The 19676-nt window shown below is 36.9% G+C and overlaps 1 long non-coding RNA gene across 1 annotated transcript in view; it reads right to left on the minus strand.

The window, feature by feature from the left end:
• Positions 1-17784, minus strand: part of LOC141553283 (uncharacterized) — a 39356-nt gene extending 21572 nt beyond the window's left edge. Inside the window, exons 1-2 of the long non-coding RNA XR_012485371.1 lie at positions 17702-17784; positions 17020-17113 (exon numbers count right to left, since the gene is read on the minus strand). This is a non-coding gene — a long non-coding RNA (uncharacterized LOC141553283). The remainder of the gene's footprint in view (positions 1-17019; positions 17114-17701) is intronic.
• Positions 17785-19676: the final 1892 nt, after the last annotated feature.

Below are 19676 nucleotides of genomic sequence, written 5' to 3' on the forward strand. Positions count from 1 at the left end.
TACTATATGCTAGTCACTGCGCTAAGTGTTATACAAAATATCATCTCATTTGATCTTTACAATATTGGGAAGTGAGTATTGTTATTATTCCCATTTTACAGTTGAGAAAACTAATGAAGAAAGAGGTTAAGTGACTTGTCTACAGTGGTACAGCTAATATGCATCTGAAGTGAAATTTGAACTCAGGTCTTCCTAGCTCTAAGCCAATATCTCTATTCACTGTTTCACTTAGCAGCCCCATAACAATTCCACTCATCTGTTCTAGACTTTCATTTGTTCTAGAGTCCAGAGGAAGATTATTGCTATGACAGTAGATCAATCCTGATAACTATTATCTTTTTTTTCTTAATGCAAAGTTCAACCCCTTCCTTTCTCTTTCTCCCTTCCCTCCAACTCTAGGTCTCATAAGATTCAGACACTAGAACAGGAAATCTCAAAAGAAGGAAAAAACATAGGAGGTTTTATACAGAACAGCATCACACATCCATTTCCCCATCTCCCCCAAATCTCTTCTTTTTACTTTTTTTTTCTTTTTCTTAGGAGACTCTCAGGAAGGACACTCCTTGGTTTTGCCATATAAAGAGCAAAGAGAAAGGCCACATGGGACTCAGAAGCTTTTCTAAGTGGACAATAACAACTTTTGGAAGTCAGGTTCCTGTGTTGCCAAGAACCATAGCTATACATTTGTCCACTGTCTGCAAGATTGGCAATAGAAAAATGGGGGTCAGATGGTGGTCTATATCAGGGACCTATTCCAGATCTAACTTTGAGGAAGACAAGAGCAATAACTGGACTGAGAATCTAGGTGATCAGAGGTTGTCAGCAGTGATAGAGATGTGAATCCTAGTCTGGAACGCTGGATGCTCTTTCCTCATACTGGCCTTGCTTTCTTGGAAAAGCGCTAAGGTCCAGAGTTGGATACCTGGACATACACTCTCTCAGTCTTTCAGTTTCTCTCTCTGTCTCGCCTCTGTCTCTGTTTTTCTGTCTCTCTGTCTCTGTTTCTCTCTGTCTCTCTATTTCTGGCTCTCTGTCTGTGTCTGTCTTTGTTTCTGTCTCTGTTTTTCTCTGTCTCTCTCTGTCTCTCTGTCTCTCTGTCTCTCTCTGTCTCTCTCTCTCTCTCTCTCTCTCTCTCTCTCTCTCTCTCTCTCTCTCTCTCTCTCTCTCTCTCTCACACACACACACACACACACACACACACACACACACACACACACACTCCTATTTTTACATGAAAAAGTAGAATCCACAGGCCTGTTCTCCAGAAAGCCCAAAGAAATAAAAGGGTAAGAGGTTTTGAGATAACTGGACAAACCACTCCGTAGCAGTGGAGCACTTGACACTTCCTTTGCAATTTTGCCTAATTATATCCAATAAGCCACATAGTCCTAGAATGTCAGACTGTGCTAAGAAGAGCCTCAGATGCAAAGTGGGAGTAGAACTAGTCAGTTTCCTCTAATTCTCTCATAATTTAGAGCCTTATCTCATATTACCCTTAGATCAAAATTGAACCTGAGTTTGTGAAGCTTTTCTTCTGGCATAGCCATCTGGTGTGTAGTAGGTGGATGAATGGCATAACTACACTATAAAAGATCTGTGGAGGTATTGGAGGCCCCAGAAGGAGAAGGCTCTATGATGAACCTTTCCCCAAAACTTTCCTCAGAGACCCTTTTTCCTCTTCCCCATTTGGGTTGAATATCAATTCCCTCCCCCATTCCTACTCCTATGGAAGGAATTCAAAGTCTTTAATACTTTCTAATTTTCAGATATACACCCCACCTTTTTTAAATGTAAGCCCCAAGGGGCAGCCACATATATTTCTCAGTTGAGCAAAGAGTTACCAAATATAATCTTTCTGGTAAAATGAAGGACCACAAAGATTTATCATTAATGACTCAGTTTTCCTGCCTCAGTTTCCCTGAATTGTAATGCCTCAGTTTCCCTGAATTATTATGCTATATCTTGAATAAAATTATTATGGCCATCCCCATTCCTTACCCCATTAAGCTCTGGCCACTCTCATATTCAAAAAAGTCATAAAACTCCAAATGGCTTATCTCAAAACGTCTGGGTATTACTCACTATCTTTTGCCCTAGACTTGCGGTCTCCTGCTCCCGACCTTCTTGACCCACAACCTGTCAGAACTAAGTTATGACCCTTTCCTGAAATTATGGTTCATCCACTCACCCAATGTCCTGCTCCCTATTGCCTTTATTTTCCTGATGGCTGGAGCCCTATAAAAGTCTCTGGAATTAATTGCTGCTAGATGCTTTGAGACAAGTCCTATTCAGCTGGCTAGGGACATGAGTCCTGTTCAATTACTAGCCCAAATTCTCCACTATTGAAATATTAAAAACTAATCTCTGTCTTGTCTCAGTTTCTACGGCATTACAGCTTTAGATCCTCAACAATGCCACCAAACCTTCTGATATGCACCCTAAAAGGATATGCTTAGCTATCCACTCTGCTGCATTATCCTTAATACTAAAAGTTGAAACTTCAAGTTCAAATTGGGCCTCAGACATTTGCTAATTTATGATCCTGAGCAAGTCAATTTACTCTGGTTGCCTCAGTTCCTCACTATGCAATGAGCTGGAGAAGTAAATGGCAAACTACTCCAATATCTTTGCCAAGAAAACTCCAAAAATGGGGCCAGGAAGAGTTGTATACAACTGAACAACAATAAAATTTGTATTCCCAGAGATTAATAGAGTGCAAAGCACACAATAAGTGCTCAATAAATGCTTTGTATTCATTGAGATTGTTTCCCATACTGATTAATAACCTGATAGCTTTATTTGTTTTGTTTTGTTTTGCTTTTCTATAGGTTTACAGGAAAGAACATGAAGCAGGGATTGGCTTTACTACTAATACAGTACCTCAAAAGTTACACGGGGTGCCCATCCAGTATACACCCAGTCCATACAAAACATGTCCCGTTGCATTTGCAAATTAATGTCAAGGCAAAGTGAAAACTAGCAACTGGTGGAATTAGGAAATGTTTCATTTAGAAAGTGGAATTTTGGTTAATACTTGAAGGTATTTTAAGAAACAAAACTGAGGAGGGAGACTATTCCTAGCTTAAGGGATAAAAAGAAAAGCATAAAGGCATTAAGTTGGTAGATCTGATGCTATATACAGGAAACAGCAAGTCAGCTGTTTAGATGGAGAATGAGTTCATGAAGATAAGTAATGTGAATTCAGTCTAGAAAGATAGATTGGAACTTCATTGAGATAGGCTTTAGACGCTTGTATTTCGTTCTAGAGGCGACAGAAAACTATTGATCGCTTCAGGAGCAAGGGTGTACTATTTCTGCCTTCCTAATGACTCAAGAGGTTGATTATTCAATGAAGACTAAATGAGAATGTATTGTCATTCAGACTGAATAATATTAGACAGAGAAAAAAAATCTGTTCAGAATTCAATAATCACAGACTTCACCTCTAACATTGATTGATCATTTTGAAAATTCCAGCCAGGTTATGAGAGAATAACTCTATGAAACTTCTGACATGGAAGAGGAAGAGAGGACACAAAGCTTACAACCCAAAGACAACAGATCAGTAACATCATGACTGAAAGGCAGCACTTTAAAAAGGAAAAAAAAAAAAAAAAGGCCCTAGCATAATAATACCTCAATTAGCAAACCACCTAAAAACAAGGTCCTCCAAAGCTGTATTAAGTAAACAAATCAATGACTTTTCAGAAAACATTTGAATCAGAGCTCCTTAGATTGGCAGTTACATGAAGAACAATTCCACTCACAGCTGTGATTTCTTTCTTACCAAATAAAACTAAATTGATCTCACATTCTGTGAAACCTGTCTCCTGTCCCCAGACACCTTCCTCTCTATCCTACCCTACTCCCTTGACTTCAAGTGTCTTCTTGGCTTCTTCAGTCTCCTCTTCCTTAGCCAAACAAAGAAGAATTTGGTATCAATTCATTTATATTTGAGGATCAATTTACACCTTCATTAAATCATTCACACTTATATATATATGACTTCAAACAACCAATATATTTCAAGTTTTTTATTGAAAATACATTATGAAGGTACTAACTCTTATTAAAGGTAGTTCCTGTATCAATAAGAAGCCAAGAAGATTTGGGGGGATTATCAGGGATTTTAAAAACCACTCTATACCAGAAGTTGTTGACTTTTTTTGTATTATTGGCCCCTTTAGCATTCTGGTGAAGCCTATCAACCTTTCTGAGAAAACATGTTTTTAAATGCATAGGACTGCAAAGGAGACCAATTATATTGCAATAAAGTTTATATATATATATATATATATATATATATATATATATATATATATATATATATATATATATATATATATATATATATATATTTAAGTTCATTGACCCTGGGCTTAAGAATTTCTGCTCTAAATAGTCTGTCTCTCAGACCTGTGGAGGAGGAAGGAATTTATGACCAGAGGAGAACTAGAGATCATTATTGATCACAAAATAGAAGATTTTGATTACATCAAACTAAAAAGTTTCTGTACAAATAATACTAATGCAAACAAGATTAGAAGGGAAGTAACAAATTGGGAAAATATTTTTACAGTTAAAGGTTCTGATAAAGGTCTCATTTCCAAAATATATAGAGAATTGATCCTAATTTATAAAAAATCAAACCATTCTCCAATTGATAAATGGTCAAAGGATATAAACAGACAATTCTCAGAGGAAGAAATTGAAACTATTTCCACTCATATGAAAGAGTGTTCCAAATCACTACTGATCAGAGAAATGCAAATTAAGACAACTCTGAGATACCACTACACACCTGTCAGATTGGCTAAGATGACAGGAACAAATAATGATTAATGTTGGAGGGGATGTGGGAAAACTGGGACACTGATACATTGTTGGTGGAGTTGTGATAGAATCCAGCCATTCTGGAGAGCAATTTGGAACTATGCCCAAAAAGTTATCAAACTGTGCATACCTTTTGATCTAGCATTGCTGCTATTGGGCTTATATCCCAAAGAAATACTGAGGCGGGGAAAGGGACCTGAATGTGCCAAAATGTTTGTGGCAGCTCTTTTTGTTGTAGCTAGAAACTGGAAGATGAGTGGATGTCCATCAGTTGGAGAATGGTTGGGTAAATTATGGTATATGAAGGTTATGGAATATTATTGCTCTGTAAGAAATGACCAGCAGGAGGAATACAGAGAGGCTTGGAGAGACTTACATCAACTGATGCTGAGTAAAATGAATAGAACCAGAAGATTGCTGTACACTTCAATGCTGTATGAGGATGTGTTCTGATGGAAGTGGAAATCTTCAACATAAAGAAGATCCAACTTACTTCCAGTTGATCAATGATGGACAGAAATAGCTACACCCAGAGAAGAAACACTGGGAAGTGAATGTAAATTGTTAGCACTACTGTCTATCTACCCAGGTTACTTATACCTTCGGAATCTAATACTTAATGTGCAACAATAAAATGGTATTTGCACACATATATTGTATCTAGGTTATATTGTAACATATGTAAAATGTATGTATGTGATTGCCTGTCATCAAGGGGAGGGAGTAGAGGGAGGGAGGGGATAATTTGGAAAAATGAATACAAGGGATAATGTTATAAAAAAATTACTCATGCATATATACTGTGAAAAAAAATTATAAATAAAAAAAATAATAATAATAAAAGAATTTCTGCTCTAGAACTATTTGCCTTGTTCTGCAGAATACTGAAAGTGACTAAAAAGATATCTACTTGTAGAATTTCAATTGAAAAGCAATTCAGAAGCCATCAAATAAACCTATACTTGAACAAGACTCCTCTCTACCATAATTCCAACAAGACTGGTCATATAGTCTTTCCTGAAGATTTCTAATAAGGAGGAAAGCACTAATTGTCCTCTGGGGCCAAGCAGATTGACAGCTCTTCACATACCTGCAGATCACTATCATGTCTCTCTTAAGGCCAATTTTCCAGGCCATAATAGCCCCCTTGTGTTTTTTTTCCTGATTTTTGTTCTAAGCACTTCTCCAAATGCCTGACTTACTATGAAGTCTAAGAGTGTGTTGGCTTTATTGCTTATCAGACTACATGTTGACTCATACTCAGTTTTCAATCCAGTAAAATCTCAAATCTTTTTCAGTTCAACTGTTAGCTGTGCATCCCCTATCCCAGACTTCACGCCTGTGAGAGAATTAATTTCTGAAACCAGGTATAGAGTTTTTCATTTACTTCTCAAATTTCAATATAAATAGAGTTGACCGTGCACCAAATTGTCAATATCTCACTGGATTCTGTCATTCAAAATATTAGTTAGCTACCTTAGATGCACATGATTCACAAATACAGTTTATACTATAAGCTTATATAACATAAGAAATGTAGTTTGTTATATGCTATCTACACCTTCATCTAAGTCTAAATGAAAGTGTTCACTAGTACATGACCAAGGATAGGTACCTGTGAGACTCCTTAAGAGAGATCCTTCCCAAGTGATATAGACTAGATATAGATTAAAGACTACTCTTTAGGTTCAGTTTTGAATTCAGCTAACTGGATTCTTATCTAGCTCTCATTTCTACTTTTTCACAAGGAAATCCGTTTTTACTACCCAGAGTTAATTCAATTTAATAAGCATTTATTATATTCTTGCTATTAAATAATAAATCCAAGGGGTTTAATAAACTACAGGGAATGTTGGGATTTTTAAGTACTTACTTAAAAATAAGTTTACTTAAAAACTATAGGGCATTTTACTTATCCCCTGGTTGTCTTAGTAATAAATGCTTCCAAACCTTCCCTAACTGACAAAGCATAGTTTCTCACATAGCACATTGTCTTCCTATTTTAAGGATCTGATAAATGTTGAATTGGTCACTGGAGGAAACCAGTGATCAAAGCATGGATGGAAGTATGACTATAGTAAATTAGGCATCTATCAAAGTAATGTACTGAATGGAGATTTTGTAGCCTGAAAGGATTAATATACCTCATACCCTACTCAGGAGAATAGGAAACAGTGGGGAAGATTTGACTCTTTGAGAGATGGACTATCACTTCCCTACTTTTGTCCCCCTACCTGTAAAATGGAGAGGAAGAGGGGGAGCAGAATATATATTCTTCCTCATCCATTTTGAGAATGATTAAGTTTATTTAATTATTTGTCACTTATTTCTTTTAAATTCTCTTACTATAGCCTAAGGCCTAACAGCAAGTGGAGCATGAATGAAATAAAGCAAATAAATACATAAATAAACATATGAAGTATTTTGAGTAACCAGGAAAGAAAGGCCATATAAAATCCCAGTGTTGCTTTTGGTATCACACATTTGGCCATCACTTCCTTTAGTCATTCACCTCTATGAGAATAAAGATGACTTCCCTCTGGAAAAAGGATAGTGTACACTTCAAAAATACAGTCTTGGGCAAAAATCTAGTCATCTTAACATGGAGCCAGTCTCTTCAAGTGGTGTCCTTCTGGAAGTAACTAAGACAATTCCCTCAGTACATGCTGCTTCCCATACAGACATAGGCAAGCAAGATCTTCAGAGCCCAGCTTTTTAAACTGTGGGTCAAGATCCCATGTAGCCATAGGAAATTATGATTTATTATCAGTAAGTGTTTGATTTATATAGCTATTTTATATACCTATATACCTAAGGTCATGTAAAAATTTCTTGAGTAAAAATGGGTCATAAGTGGAAAAAGTTTAAGAAGCCCTGGTCTAGAGAGGGGCCTCTGCTTTCCTAGGAATACAAGAATAGGAACACATTTGTCTTGTGTCAGTTCTAAAAGGACTAACACAGTGGATCCAGACTCATGTCAGATTAACTGTAGTTGGAGTATATGGATTCTAGAAACAGTAAGAGAAGGAATTCACTGGCTCAGGTTTTGTCATTTTGAAATTGCCAAACTTTCTTTTTTGTAATATTCTTTTCTCTCAACCTATCAACTTATACATCTCTTCTCTTTCACAGCCAACTTCCTAAAAAAAATTCTTTATACTCAATAAGTCTCTAATTCCTTTCCTGAATCAAATAAATCTGCTCCCTCTAAAAAGTTGCGAACAATGTCATAACTGGCAGATCCAATGATCTTTTTGTTTTGCCCTGTCCTTATCATTCCTTGACTCCTCTACAGCATTTGACACTGCTAATCTATTTCCCTTACCCCTAAAATATGCTTTTCTTTTGGGGGATTTATGACACTGATCTCTAAAAGATCAGTGGTTTTCCTCCTTGTTGTCTTCTTCCTTAGTCTTATGTCCCACTTATTAAATTCTTGTCTTTTTAAACATTACTCTCTTTTTAAATCTTTTTTTATTAATTTTTATAATTATAACATTTTCTTTGACAGTACATATGCATAGGTATTTTTTTAAACATTATCCCTTGTACTCCCTTCTGTTCCGAATTTTTCCCCTCCTTCCCTCCACCCCCTCCCCTAGATGGCAGGCATTCCTATACATATTAAATATCTGATAGTATATCCTAGGTACAATATATATGTGCAGAACCGAATTTTGTTGTTGTTGTTGCAGAGGAAGGATTGTATTCGGAAGGTAAAAATAATCTGGGAAGAAAAACAAAACAAAACAAAACAAAAAAACAATGCTCACAGCTTACACTCATTTCCCAGTGTTCCTTTTCTGGATGTAGCTGATTCTGTCCATCATTGATCAATTGGAATTGGATTAGCTCTTCTCTATGTTGAAGATATTCATTTCCATCAGAATACATCCTCATACAGTATCATTGTTGAAGTGTATAATGATCTTTTGGTTCTGCTCATTTCACGTAGCATCAGTTGATGTAAGTCTCTCCAAGCCTCTCTGTATTTCTCCTACTGGTCATTTCTTACAGAACAATAATGTTCCATAACATTCATATACCATAATTTACCCAATCATTCTCCAATTGATGGACATCCATTCATTTTCCAGTTTCTAACCACTATGAAAAGGGCTGCCACAAACATTTTGGCACATACAGGTCCCTTTCCCTTCTTTAATATTTCCTTGGGATATAAGCCCAGTAGTAGCACTGCTGGATCAAAGGGTATGCACAGTTTGATAACTTTTTGGGCATAATTCCAGATTGCTCTCCAGAATGGCTGGATTCTTTCACAACTCCACCAACAATGCATCAGTGTCCCAGTTTTCCCACAGCCCCTCCAACATTCATAGTTATTTGTTCCTGTCATCTTAGCCAATCTGACAGGTGTGTAATGATATCTCAGAGTTGTCTTAATTTGCATTTCTCTGATCAATAGTGATTTGGAACACTCTTTCATATGAGTGAAAATAGTTTCAATTTCATCATCTGAAAATTGTTCATATCCTTTGACCATTTATCAATTAGAGAATGGCTTGATTTCTTATAAAGTCAATTCTCTGTATATTTTGGAGACGAGGACTTTATCAGAACCCTTAACTGCAAAAATGTTTTCCCAATTTGTTACTTCCCTTCTAATCTTGTTTGCATTAGTTTTGTTTGTGCAGAAACTTTTAATTTGGTGTAATTAAAATTTTCTATTTTGTGATCAATAATGGTCTTTAGTTCTCCCTTGATCACAAACTCCTTCCTTCTCCACAAGTCTGAGAGGTAAACTATCCTATGTTCCTCTAATTTATTTATGATTTCGTTCTTTATGCCTAAATCTTGGACCCATTTTGATCTTATATTAGTATGTGGTATTAAATGTATTAAACTAGGGTCCATGCCTAGTTTCTGCCATTAAACATTACTCTCTAATAGTGATCTCATCAGCTACCCGGTATGTCACGTTTTTGGAGGGTGGAAGAAGATGGTTGTTAAATCTCACTTGTTCAGATCATTATTATTCACCCAGTCTCTTAATTGTTCAGCCTGTCTGGCCTCTCTTCTCTCTAAGCCCTCCTCTATACAGTTGACTGAGTGATATTTTCTGGGATAGCTAGATGGCACAATGGGTAGAGTGTTTGTCAGGAAGACTTAAATTCAAATCCAGCCTCAGACATTCACTAGTTTGTGACCTTGGGTAAGTTACTTCACCTTGCTTGTCTCAGTTTCCTTGTCTGTAAAATGAGCCGGAGAAGGAAATAGCAAACCACTCCAGTATCTTTGCCAAGACAACCCACATCCAATCCTGTCCCTACCCTGCTCAAAAAACTTCAGTGCTTCCCTCTTATCTCTAGGATAAGATACCAATCTTCTACTGCTCTTTACAATTTGGCTCTAAACCATCTCAGCAAACTTATTTCTTAGTAATCCCTTCTTCTATTATCCAGTCCACACTTGTCTACTTACTATACCTCTAACACAAATCCCATCTCCCTTCTCAGTACTTCTGTACAAGTTCTCCAGTCCTGGAATGCGCTTTCTCTTCACCTCCTCTTTCTAGAATCCATTCCTTCTTTCAAAACTCAACTGCATCTTATACATGAGGTCTTTCCTGTTCCCTTATTACCATAAGTGCTTCCTCCAACTTGAAATTTCCTTCTATTTAATCTGTCTTTATATATATATATATATATATATATATGTGTGTGTGTGTGTGTGTGTGTGTGTATGCATATATATATACACATACACATACATACATATATACATACACATAAATACACACATATATGTATACATATATGCAAGAATATGCTAGAGCCAACTTAAAAGTCAGAGTCAATTGTTAAATTTTCAGTGTGAGCACTTAAAATTCAGAAATCTACAAATACTACAAATCAGGAATTGATTTTATTGGATTGTGAGTTATCTAGACTTAAGAAAGTGATGGAAAAATGTTAATAATATATACTTACAAGTATGATGTGGGGTATATTTTCCCCAAAGAGTCAGTTGTTAAATATTTATCAGCACCCCTCAGCTTACATATGTGTCCACGTTTTATTCCATTCCTCATAGAACATAAATTCCTTGAAGGCAGAAACTATTTCAAGTTTTCTTGTTATTCCTAGTATGCAGGATAGTACCTGGTGCATAGTTTGCCTATAATAATGCTTGTTGAATGACTGATTGATTTCTTTCCTATCCTGAGAAAGGTAGCCAGAATCTATCTGATCCCCATCACCAGAGGCACTTCTGATGCTAATGTTTATTGGCACTAGCTAATTGCCTCCTATTGGTTTAGCAGATGATAAGATGTTTTAGTTTACAGCAGATGAATTGACTCAGAGGGAAACACATAAACTCACACAACAGGACAGCTGGAGAGGGATCCCAAAAGCTGCAAGAAGGAAAGTATATACCTCAGTTTTGCAAGAACATCCTAGATGTGCAATCCCCCAAACCTCTGGCTCTGTGAAAAGCTTTCTTAGAAAGTCTGAGAAAAGCAGCCAATGAGAAAACCAGTATAGGGAACCCCCCCATTGCTGATATGAGCTACAAGAAGGCAGTCAGTGAAGATTATGGAGCTTCTATTGCATTTGCTCTCCTTCTGCATCTGTGTGCGACCTGATTTCCCCTTGTTCCCTCCCTGATAACTATTTTTTCTATGACCTGTGATTATGTGGTAGGTAGGCATGGATTTATTTGCTTCCTGTCAAGCATTAATCCCAGAGCCTCAGGACAACTTCTAGAATCAAAGTTAAAGATGTCCAAGTAATCTTGTAAGATCTCACCTTCTATAGAAAGCCTTCGCCAATCTTTCTTAATTCTAATGCTTCCACTTTGTTAATTATTTCCTATATAACCTGTATATAACATGCTTTGTATATATTTGTTCGCATGTTGTCTCCCCAATTCGGTTGTAATCTATTTGAGGACCGGAGTTAATTACAAAATGTTGAATTTCATTGAATTGGATTGCATATCAGTTGAGAGATCATTAAGTTCAATTTGCTAATTTTAGATGTATCCTTCTTGAGCATCTCCTTATATAAAACTGAGACCTAGAGACATAGTTCTTGGGGTCATACAGCCAGCAAGAGTCAAGATTAACAAATTTCTGCACTGCCACTCCAAAGTTCGTTCCCTCCCTCCCTCCCTCCCTCCCCCCTCCCTCCCTCCCTTCCTCTCTCCCTGTCTCCCTCTCCCCCTTCCCTCCCTCCCTCCCTCCCTCCCTCTCTCTCTCTCTCTCTCTCTCTCTCTCTCTCTCTCTCTCTCTCTCTCTCTCTCTCTCTCTCTCTCTCTCTCTCTCTCTCTCTCTCTCTCTCTCTCTCTCTCTGCCTCCTGGTATAAACTTTGAAGAACTGTTCAACTTCTTGAGCTCTGAAATGGACCCACCTCCTATCTGGTCTAGGAATAAACCTGAATAGATATGTAAAACAGACTAGACAATATTTGTAAGGCACTCCCTCCTCTAAACCCTGGCCTGAAGTTACAAGGATATTTTTCTTCCCTTCAGATGGACAGGAATCCATAGCTGATGTTCAAAATCCTCCTCAATTCTTGTCCCTGAATAAGAGTTCATAAGAATCATAAAGACAGAGGTAGAAAGGTCCTAAATTGCCAGCTAGTCCAACCCCTTATTTTTGGCAGCTAGGTGGCACAGGGACTATAGCACTGGGCCAGGAGTCAGAAAATTCTGGATTTAAATCTGGCCATATACATTTATCAGTTCTGTAGTACTGAGAAAGCCACTTAAACCTTTCAGTTTCCTTATCTGAGGGAATAACAAGAACACCTACTTCCTAGGATTATTGTGAAGATCAAATGAAATAAAGCTTATAAAACACTTAGCTAAGTGCTTGACACATAGTAGGTGCTAAATAAATATTTATTCCCTCCCCTCATCTTTTAATAGATGAGAAAATTGAGGATCAAAGAAATAAAGTGACTTACCAATATAAGCAAGTGACAGAGTAAAGATTTCACACTTTTTTCTGAAAGTTCAAATCACTTTGAGGCTCCAAATTTTTAAGCTGACCTATACCTTAAGATGCAATCAAATTGTGCCCCCAATTCCAAGTCTTAACTTTGTAATCTATTTGGGCCATTTGGAGATAGCCATTGTCAGCAGCTGTCCAGCTCCAAGGAGTTTGAAGAAAAATGATGGGAAAAGATAGTATGATAGGGTTGATCATAAAAGCACACACCTGAGAATTGTGAGTGCAGCAAAGTTGAGGAAACTCTTGGTCAAAGTCATACTCTAATCTAGCACATAGTAGGCACTTTAGAAATACTTATTGACTTAATTGTCTACAATATAACCCAGGATCATATCGTTTTTCTTTTCCTTCAGGACTATTGATATTGGTACTAACCCTGCTTCTTCTTCATAATCTGTTTTCCATTTCAGGTCCCTCAACTCATTTATCTAGGTTATGCTATAGCTAATGTAACTTTACTCCCAGTAGAGAACTACATGGAACTCCCTAATGACAGGCTTTTATTTGCTTTCCAATCATTGAAGCTTCCAACTGTTGGGCTGTACTCAGCCCCACCAATGGCACATAAACAGTATCAGAAATGGGATTTGAATTCAGGTCTTCTGTCTCCAGGGCCGCTGCTCATTCCATGTACCATGCTCCCTGCTTTATTTTACTTCATTTTTACAACTGTATAGGTATGCTAAGACAGAGGTCATTTTCATCTTAGAAATAAAGAAAATGAGCCATAGAAAATCAAAATACATGCAAAGGATATAAAACTATTTGGTGTTTGTTAGTCCTGGAACCAAAATGCAAAATTTCTACGTTTGTTAAGTGAAGCCAATTACCCAGACCACTGAGTCATAGGAAAGGAGTTAAGTGACTTGCCCAACATCATACAACATGTCAGTGAGACCATAAGAATTATACTTTGCAAGTCCCCAACTTGTCAAAACTATACTTTACCTATTAATGTATAGACTTTAGATTTGTCAAATATGCTTCCTAGGAAAGGGAGTGAGCAGCCTTCCATACTATCGAACATGCCTAAATCAGAACAAAATGTAACTGGGAAATATTTAACAAAATAAATAAAAATGCAATTGAACATAATGTTAATATGTGATCTTCTAAGTCAATATGATGTCTACAGGGATCCTTATATGTATGGTTTAGTGGCCCTGTTCCTATTTGAATTTTACAGCCCTGGACAAAATTATCTTTAAGATCCCTTTTAAATCTTAGATCCTTTGGTTCTGTGATTTTAAAGGGGTATTCTCTGAGATAAAACAAAAGGAAGTGCTGAGTAATTCTTGGCCCAACTAGGAGTTAATCTTCCTCAAATCATCCCAACTTTATGAGAACAACCAAATCTGCTGTCTGTAGTATTTCTGAATTTAATAGATATTATGTCATTTACCATTCTATGGCTTTAAAGATATTGTAGCTATTCCTAATGTTCTGCAAAGGAATAATTCCCAACATCACATTAGCCTATGAGGCTTTTTATGGGATTATTCAGAGCTCACTTCATACCAAAACAAAATCAAAAAACAACCAAAAAAATACTAAAAATAGAGAAGGGAAGGTCCCAACCCCTATGAAGTGTGAAGAGTTTAGTTTACCAGGTAGGTCAATCCAGAAAGATACAATCACAAAATCAAAAGTGCAATCACCCTATCAAGTGAATGTTTTCTGGTGTTCTCATTTCCACTAAACATTAAACAAAACCCTCTGGCCAATGATGAACATTAGCTGTGACACAGGTACAAACTTAGTTGGACACTAGCTTGTTGACACATTAGCTTGCTATTGAACATTAATTTTAACATCAGCAAAAGCAAACCGAGATGGAGGGCATTATATTATGAGCTCAGTTACTGAATTAACAATCCAAATAATTCAGGCAAAGGGGGAAAATCCTTTAAGCACCATGTGATTGAGGCTATTGATCTGAAAAAAACGCAGATCATCAAATTCATTGGATAATTGTTCACCTCTCAACTTTCCTTTGACCATTTAAAGAAAGACTAAAAATCTCATCTGCTTCCATCTATATGGAGGAAGGATACTTCATTATCATCTTCAGTATGCATTCCTTTTTTCCTGTTATGGAACTAATATATCCATCAATATTTTCCCACATGAATTAAGTCCATTCCTCCTTTCTTCACAACATGAATTAGCTTTCCATAAAAAGAGACAAAGTTATCCCCAGGACCTGATTGGTCCTGCCTTCCCTGAAACACTTTCTTGATCATCCATGGTCATAAAAAGTCCCAGTCATGTAGAGTCTAAATACCTTCTTGAAGATTTTGTTTCAAATTTTATTTATTTTATTATTAACTTAAAAAATAAAATAAGCATTTCTGTAACAGTAGAATAGAAAGAAAAATAAGATGATTGAATATAAAACTACATATCTATTATGTATTACTTGATATTCCTTTTAAATATGTAATAAAATTATCATGTAACTTTCTTTTTTTTTTCTTTTTCCCCCTTTTTTCTTTCCTCCCCTCCCCTGAAGCATATATGTCACTATGTCCTTCATCATGTACTATCTTGATAACCAGATGCATTTCCACATCCAGAAAAATTAAGTGTCACTGTATCTTTGCAGCATGTCCTTGCTGTGTTAGGACAAAGTAACCTTCCTTTTATTAACTGCTTAATGACTTGATAGTGTCTCATTTGGTCCCATCATTGAATATGAACTAGAGTTCTGGTATTTGAGTCAATTCCAATAATTCTCATTCTTCACTTTTGCAGGTCTTTTAGAAAGATAATTGGAGACCATACTAATGAGCACCAGTTTAAAAAAACAAGTATGTATAGTTAACTTGTAGGAAGCAAGTATTTGAAGGTCTATTGAACAACAATTAGACTCATTGGGCTTGATCCCAAAGAGCTTTTTTGCCTTGTTTGTTTATCCTATCTCTCTTGCATACATCTCCTTCTCTTTACTCACACATGCTCTAATTCAGATTTTCAATTAAACATTACAATAACCTCCTAATTGGCTTCCCTTCTTCCAGACTCTTCTAATCTCCAATTCATCCTCCACATAAATTCCAAAATAATCTTAATAAGTGGCAGGTCTAATCCTGTTACCTTCTCAAAAATATTCAAGAACTATAAATTGTAGTTCTTTCTCTTGGCATGAGAGGCTTTCTACTATCCAGCTCTGCTCTCTCTCTCCTTCAGTCTGATTTTCTTTACTCCTCTTCAGTTTTTTCCTACAAACTATCCTGTTAGTTGTTCCTCAAGCTCAGCATTCCATCTCTTTCTTCCAAGCATTTGGATAAAATGTTCTCAAAGCTGGAATACACTCTCCCTTCTCTTAAGTCCCTCAGAATTTTGGTCTTTGCTTGATCTCAGTTTAGGTGCTCTCTCTTCCAGGAAGGCTTTCCCCTCTTCTCAGGCATTTAGTGTTGACTGTCTCTGAAGTTACATTGTATATGCATGATGCATTTTCCCTTCTACCTGTAGAATGCAGACTCTGTAAGAACAATGACTATTTTGTATCCCCAGGGCCTCAGCATGATGTTCAGCACATAGTATATGTTTAATAAATGTTTGTTGAACTCAATAGAATTGAGTTAAAGAAAATTGAGAGGTACGGGGTAAAGACTGGTGGATTTGGACTTTAGTGTCATGCATAAACATCTTTTTCCCCCTTTCTATTCTACTATTATGGAAAAACAAAGTTTGAAAAAAATAGAAATTCACCAACTAGATAGTCAGGTTCAAATCTTAGCTCTGCTCTAATATATGTATGATCTTGTGAGCATCACTAAATTTCCCTGGGTCTAAGTTTCCTCATCTATAAAGTGAAGGATGAGACTAAATTACTTTTGAGATCCTTTTCAGTTCTAGGTATATGATCCTGTGAACTACTGAGGATATTTTTTAGCAGGTTACTATTTAGGGACATGTTGGATTCGGTGACCTTAGCGTTTTCTTCCAACTCTGAGACTTATGAGGTTTTATGGTTCTTTATCCCTCTTTCCATTCCTTTACCTTTCATGACTACTCAGGACACAATGGTCTCATACGATCTTTTGATATCATTAGTAGGGAAAAAAATCTTTGATGAAATAATTTGATTTGATATCATCAATAGGAAAAAAACTTTTATAAAATAATTTAATTTGATATCATCGATAGGAAAAATTCTTTAATAAAATAATTCAAACTAAAGTTTAATAACTTAAAGTCTTACCTCTCCCATGGATATCTGCAGCTAAGTAACACAGAGGTTTGGACTTAGAATCAGGAAAATCTTGAGTTCAGACTTGCCTTAGATCTTTCCTTAACTGTAAAATGAGAATAAGAATATCTATTTCTGAGGTTTGCAGTGAAGATCAAATAAAATAATCTCTTAAAACACTTAACAGAGTACCCATTGGGCACTTAATAAATGCTCATTCATTTATTTACCCAAAGATGATTGACAGGATAAAGAGTTCAGGAAAAGGAAGGAGCACTGAACCAGGAATCAGAAAAGATCTTGACTTTCACCTCTCTGACCTTTAGCTTTTCCATTTGTAAAAGAAGAATTACATTAGTTGAACAACTAACATTATAAGAATGGGATCAGACTAGAGATTTCTGATTTTTCTTCCAGCTTTAAATTGACAGGGTATGCAGTGCTGTTAACTATGCCCTACATAGAGAGGAGCGGTGGTGGTGATAGCGGTGGCTATTATAATTATCTTGGCATTTTGTTAAGAGAGATATTTGCAGGCAAATGATTCTGAATAGAATGCCTGATATCACCCTACAAAGCCGACCTCTAATCTTCCTATATTCAGACAGTCCAGGGAGCAGACATTTATTGCATAGATATACCTGCTGGTCAGGCCATACACTGAGTAAATCAGTTTCTTCTTTTTTTCACTTACCTCTATTTATTTTGCCAAGGTCTTTGCTGAAAAGATCCCTACAGCATCAGCAATTTCATCTATAAAGGGAAGCTGGGAGCTCCAGCACTCCTCTGACACACTCTGGCTTTCTTGCACACATATATAAAAACACACACACACACACACACACGTACACACACATACACACAGTACCACATTGCTGAGCCCATGTGCACCACAGTGATAAGGAGCCTTTTCAAACACTGCAATTCATCACCCTGGACCAGGCAGAAGGAGGATGCCTCTATGTGTATGTGGGTGTGTGCACTCCATGGCAGGGGCTCTGTGCCTCTGTGGGAATGTGAGGGGCCTATTAGCAACCATTCACAAGCATCAGAAATGAGTTTGTTGTGCTACAGGGACAACACAGAACTATGGCAGAAAGATTACAAGCAAGAACGGAGAGGAAGGAAGGGAAAAAATGGAAGGAAAGGCTTTCTTCCTCTGACTCTCTGCCCCTTTCAGTAGGTCCATGTTCAGCCACCTGTAAGTTAACATTGGCAGAAAGAAGGACAGGGAGGGAGGGAGAGCCTCCTAGCTATACCCTTGAGACAAGAGAAAAATCAAAATGAATCATCAAAGAATCATAGTGTTTCATGGCTAGAAAAGCTATTAGATTAGAGCTATCAAATACTTCTTTTTCTCCCAGTTTCCAAAATGAAACCCAGAAAAGAAGGAGGAGGAAGAAGAGGAGAAGAGTAATGGTTTTGGTGGTTTTGGTGATGGTGGCAGGAGCTAACATTTATATAGTACCTACTATGTGTCAAGCAGGGTAGTTAATTGCACAGTAGCTAGTGCACAGGGGTGGGAATCAAGAAGACTCGTCTTCCTAAGTGCAAATTCTGCTTCAGATACTTATTAGCTATGTGACCTGGGCAAGACACTTAATTGTTTACCTCAGTCCTTCATCTGCAAAATGTGTTAGAGAAAGAAATGGCAAACCACTCAAGTGTCTTTGCCCCCCAAAAAAAATAGGTAACAAAAAGTTGGACACAACTAAATAACAAAATTAGCCAGGCACTGCTTTCTAAATATTGTCTCATTTGATCCTCATGACAAACCTGAGAATAAGTACTCTTATTATTCCCATTTTACAGATGAGGAAACTGAGGCAAACAGAGGTTATATTAGTGATCATATAGTTGAACTGGATCAAAATTCCTTTGGAGACTTGTAAAGTTGGAACCAAATTGACTCTCTGACAAAGATTAGCTTTGGAGATTCACCCAACTTGCAACTGGCTGATAAGCAGTGTTATATAGAAGTCCTAATTCAGGACCCAAAGTCAGGAAGCCCTAGGTTTGAATCCTGTTTCTAATAATTTATAGTTACATTAACATGGGTGAGTCATAGGATCATAGAACTCAAATTGGAAGTAATATCAGAAATCATCTAACCCAAACCCTTCATTTTATAGATGAGAAAACTGAGGATCCCTTTGCACCAAAATAGGTCTAACCTTCCCAATGCTCCGTTTTTTCATCTGTCCAATGGGTTGATAATAATAATAATAATAATAATAATACCTATAGAAGCTGCCTTCTGGGGTTATTGTAAAACTCATATGGAAAAGTTTATGTAAAGTGCTTTGTAAATCTAAAGGTGCAAAAAATGTGCTATTAAGATCTCAGTTATGATTATCCAGGGAACATTCACCTCTCCTAATACACATGAACTATAGTATCCACATCCTTTGAGTGACTTGAGAAGATGTTGGGCAAAAGCTAAACTCCTGTGAGGATGAGAAAGGGCAATAAGCTCAGATTCAATTTCCTCCCTTCTCTTTACCTATGAGCTGAAGAGATGTAGTATAAATAATGAGATATCAGGAGTCAGAGGAAATTGCTGCTTCTTACCTGTGTCACCTGAGAAAAGCTACCTTTCCTGTTTGAGACTTATTTTATTCACTTCCTATATCTACAAGAAGCCTTTTCTGACCACCATCCTCCCCACC

This window comes from Sminthopsis crassicaudata, chromosome 2 (assembly GCF_048593235.1).
Source record: "Sminthopsis crassicaudata isolate SCR6 chromosome 2, ASM4859323v1, whole genome shotgun sequence".
In the NCBI taxonomy this organism is placed as follows: domain Eukaryota; kingdom Metazoa; phylum Chordata; class Mammalia; order Dasyuromorphia; family Dasyuridae; genus Sminthopsis; species Sminthopsis crassicaudata.